The sequence below is a fragment of the Magnolia sinica genome, chromosome 2 (genome assembly GCF_029962835.1).
Source record: "Magnolia sinica isolate HGM2019 chromosome 2, MsV1, whole genome shotgun sequence".
Lineage (NCBI taxonomy): Eukaryota > Viridiplantae > Streptophyta > Magnoliopsida > Magnoliales > Magnoliaceae > Magnolia > Magnolia sinica.
The window spans coordinates 20,507,490-20,512,480 of record NC_080574.1 but is presented as its reverse complement, the minus strand read 5'-3'; the positions used below and the strand labels follow the sequence as shown (position 1 = coordinate 20,512,480).

Sequence of the window (4,991 nt, the reverse complement as noted above, 5' to 3'; positions counted from 1 at the left end):
TACGAGAGTTTATCTTTTGCATAAAATCTGTAATTCCCTGCATTGCCTGAGCCAGCTCTTGTATGGGATTTTGAACCGGTTCCTCTTGAGGTTTCACTTGATTTGGATTTTGATTGAAGAAACCTGGAGGAGTAGCCGTCTGTCCATTCCTCCAACTAAAGTTTGGATGATTTTTCCAGCCAGGGTTGTATGTATTGGAGTTAGGTCCAGTAAAAGGTCTTTGATAGTTATTTACGGCATTGGCTTGTTCATTCAACACTCCTCGAAAGGCAGGTATTGTAGGACAGTTTTCAGTTGTGTGAATGTTGCAATCACAGATGCCGCAAACAATTTCATTGACCTTATCCTTCTTTCCTTCCATGGCCTCAACTTTCCTTATGAGCATAGTCACTTTACACTTGAGATCATCCTCTTCTTTCAAGAGATATAATCCACCTTTCTCCTTTAATTGAGTCGGCCTAGACGTGGTGTTCGCCATTAGGTAATAGTCCCATGATTGTGTTTTTTCAGCGAGACTATCGAGGTAATCCCATACCTCGTTAACATCTTTGTTGATGAACTCTCCATTACACATTGTCTCGACCATTTGGCGCATGGAAGATGTCAGTCCATCGTAAAAAAAATTTGTAATACGCCACGTTTCAAATCCGTGTTGTGGGCAAGAACTGACCAAGTCTTTGAACCTTTCCCAACATTGGAAGAATGTTTCATCTTCCTTTTGGGCAAAGTTCATGATCGCTTTTCTGAGGGTAATCGTTTTATGATGTGGGAAGAATTTTTTTATGAATTCCCTCTGCATGTCGTTCCATGTGCCAATGGATCTAGGACGCAGTGAATGTAACCACGTCTTAGCTTTCTCTTTTAAGGAAAAAGGAAAGAGTTTCAGCCTAATTGTATCCTCAGATACATTAGGAAAACATAATGTAGCTATAATCTCATCGAACTCTTTCAAATGTAAATATGGACTCTCTGATTCAAGTCCATGGAATTTGGGAAGGAGTTGGATAACTCCTGGCTTCATGTCCATTTGTCCTGTGTTTTCAGGAAAAATCATGCATGAGGGCATACTCACTCCCGCCGGTTGTAGATAATCTCGTAAAGTACGAGGCGGGGGTGCCTGTTGCACCTCATTCTCATCTTGGGTATCCTCCACCCTTGGTGGAAGTAGAGGAGGTTGGTCTTCAGCCATAACTTCAGTTAACTCAGGGGATTTCGAGCGGTGTCTAGTCCTGCGATGGATAGTCAACCCCTCAACCAATCCTCCTTCAATCAAGAGACGTCGAGTGTTGTCACGGGCCCACTTGGGCATGAAACACTCGCAGCTCTCAGAAAAATCTAATCCTAAGAAAGGAAAAGAAAATCTAGAAAGAAAGAGAGAGTTGGAAAGAAATTACCAAATTGGAGTCCTAAGTTAAAAACCTGCAAAATAAAACAGAATAAGTTAAATTCTAAAAAGAGAGGAATGATCCTTTAAAAGAAAAATAGCAGTAAATTAATTTCTAAAAGAAGGAAGTCTTAAAAGAAAGTGAAAATTTCTAAAATAAATTAGAAAGTAAATTATTAAAAGAGAACTGAAAAAATATAAAGTAGGGAAGGAGCTTACCGAATTAGAAATTTCTATCTTAAAGGCTTACAAAATAGGAAGGTTAGTTTCTAAACAAAAATTCTAAAAATAAATTAGGAAACAAATTAGATTTTAAAAGAGTTAAAATTAGAAAGTTACTAAAATAAAAATAGAAAGTTAATTTCTAAAAAGAAAAGAAATAACCTAATTTCTAAAAATAAATTATTTCCTACAGAAGGGAGGATACTAGAATTAGAAAATTTCTAAAATTTAAACCCTAATTCTAAAAATAGGAAGAAGTAGAGAGATTAGGAATGGATTACCAATTTAGAAGTTATTTCAGGATCCTACAAAAGGAAAACAGGTTAGTTTCTAAAAATAAAATAAAAACTTTTAACCTAAAGTTAGTAAAATCCTAATCTTAACCTAATTCTAAAACTAATTAATTTCAAAAAAACGTAGCCATCAGTCCCCGGCAACGGCGCCAAAAACTTGTTCACTCCCCAAGTATAGGGTTGTGATGTAGTAATAAACTCGGTAAGACCGAGGTCGAATCCACAGGGACTGAAACTTGTACGTTTCCTGAAACTAGGTAGAAATAGAACTAGACTAAGATATGATCTAAACCAAATAGAATTTAAGAAATGATTGTGGAATAATTATCTAAAACTTTAAGGAATTCAGAGGAAAGAAACTAGGGTTTCAGAGGATCCACTTGTAGAGATCAGGGAGATCTTATGCCTGTATCACAAATTATGAAAAATTTACTGAACTGCCATTGATATAAGTTTTCAAGAGATGAAAGGTGTATGAATTAGAATGGATTCCATCATCTAACCATGCCCAGGAGACAAAGCAAATAACAGGATTAAACTAATTACCAACCAATCAAAAGTATATGAAAGTTAGGAAGGGTACTATCATCCAACCATGCCCAGGAGACGATGGTGAACAACAGGGCCTCCTGACACCATAAACATCAAAAGAGAAAAAGAGATATTCAAAGTCATTGCAAACCCATTGTAATTTCAGTCACAACAGACCATTAAAGACTGAGAAAATATTCTTTTAATAATCAACTTAAAACCAAGTTCAGTTCATAAATTCAAATTAAACGCATGAAATAGTGTCTCCCATCTCGCTACAGGCTTCACCTCTTAGCCTTAGCTAAGAGGTTTAGCCGACCATGATTAGCCTAAATCCAAAACAAATAGAAAGAAAAAGAAAACGAAAAAGAGAAGAAGAGAAGAAGAAAGAACTTATTGTCTTTTCAACCTCCACGTTCCATCTTCTCTTCCTGACGTGCAGCAGCAGCCCATAACCGAGCTTCAGCTCTCCCTGACGTGCAGCCTTCCAAAAGACTTCTGTTTGATCCTTTCACTCTCCCTGACGTGCAGCCCTTCCTTTCAACCAAAGACGAGATGTCTCCTCTCTTTTTCCGTTTTCTTTTATAGAACTGTCATCCGGGGCCGATTTTCGCACTCCCTGCGGAGACTATACGCAGCCAGAAGACGATTCCCAGCCGGAAGCTTGCTGTCGAACTCCACCCGCGTTTTCGCGCTCTGATCGGACCGATTGGAATATCTAAATCGTTCAGTCTTCTTGAACCTGGTCGGCCACACCTGGAGATTCATTTGGACGGTCCGGATGGACGGACCGATTCTGTCCATGCTTGCAAAGTGGCCCGCGGTGGCCGGGCCTTTCGCTGTGCGAAAACAGAGCCTGCGGACAATCGCTGCTGGACTCTTGGTGGGGCCCATTATTGACGTCTACGGAAGAATCCATGCCGTCCATTAGATGCGTGACGAAATTTCAGTCAGGAAGGACTGGTTTTTGTCGAGTGTTGGTGTGGTCCATCGATGTTTCTCTTCCACCGTCTATCGTCCGTTTTAATGATAAAAAACGGATCTCCGGAGTCTTTTTAATTTTCATCCACCTAGGCCTGAGTAAGATTGGTGGTGTGAGTCTCATGAACGGCTCGGATCCTTCGAAGAACTGCTGTGTGGGGCCCACTAACGAAAAACGGACGGACAGCGTAAACGCGCTGTCCGTTTTTTCCGTAGAAGAGAGAGGGAGACGGGCCGCATGCGGTTTGACTGGACCGGCTGGTCCAGTGCAGCGCACGTGCTGGTACACTCTACGCACTTCCAACTCGTTTGGGGTCCATGATGATGGATCCCGGAAATCCGCTCCGTTCATCCGTTTTGTCTCCTCAGATAATGGGTTGAGACCAAATTTTAGGCATATCCAGATCTCAGGTGGGCCCAAAATCAATGTTTTATGGGATGCTCTGAGCGTTGGGCCACTTGCAGAGGGATCCAATGGCTAAATTTTGACGTGTACGGTTATTTTTTTGTCCTTAGGCCGCGTATGGAGTTTCGAACTGATCAGATGGTGGGAACCCTATGATCTTGCATTCTGGCTGACTTTCAGGCCGTTTGAGCTTCGGTTTCTTGATTTTTCCAGGTCCCTGATGTATAATTCTGTCGATCTTGGGTCTCTGAAGTCCGTCCCATGCTTTGGTGTCATTAGAGCGTTAAGTCCATGCTTTAAGCACCCTTTTCGGTCCAGGCTCGTACATACACTCTGCATTACAAACACGATTAATCAGGCCATTAGGCGATATCATGCGTGTAAATCTATGCAACAACTGGGTCTGATATGCAATATTTGACCCTCAACAATAGACCCATCCAATCATACTCAGAAGGTACCGGGAGATCATCCTCAAAAGGGACAGATCCTTCGTCATACCTAACGCCCAGCTGCATATAGATATCATATGAGGTGATCCCCCACTCTCTGAAGGGCAGATGAAAGGTATGAGTCCCAGCGTGCCATGGCTCTGTCAAAGCCGACAGAAGGGACATGTTCGTCTTGCTCAGATGAATCTGGAACAAACTGGCAAATGGAGTGCGCTCCAGCACATCGAAAAACAGGGGCTGCGGATCATGAAACTAATCAGACCAATGTGTCCTAACCCCACGTCCCCTCAGGATTGCAGGTGCGCCACCTTCCCGAGCCACATCAGATAAATGGCGACCCTCAAGAGGCACAAAATAAGGGTCGGCTGATTGACGGGAAGAGCTAGTGTCACTCCTACCACGACGAGGCATGCTGCACAAGCAAAACTCACAGGTAAGCACCTCCGTACTGTCAAGCTTAAAAGACAAAAGCCCCAAAAATTTAAAAAGCCCAACTTAAGGTCTAAGTCAAAATTTAAAGCTTAAAGTCAAAGCCCATTCCCAAGGCCCATTTTTCAAAGCCCGTTCTCAAAGCCCATTCCAAAGGACCATTTTCCAAGGCCCATCCCAAAGGCCCATTTTCAAAGCCCATTCTCAAGGCCCATTCCAAAGGCTTATTTTGCAAGGCCCATCCCAAAGGCCCATTTTTTAAAGCCCTATCTCAAGGCCCATTCCAAAGGCCC

The 4,991-nt window shown here is 42.1% G+C and overlaps 1 non-coding gene across 1 annotated transcript; it reads left to right on the top strand.

Annotated features, from left to right (window-relative positions):
• Positions 1–644: 644 nt before the first annotated feature.
• Positions 645–751, top strand: LOC131238161 (small nucleolar RNA R71). Its single transcript, XR_009167571.1, has one exon. It is a non-coding gene; the product is annotated as a small nucleolar RNA R71 (small nucleolar RNA).
• Positions 752–4,991: the final 4,240 nt, after the last annotated feature.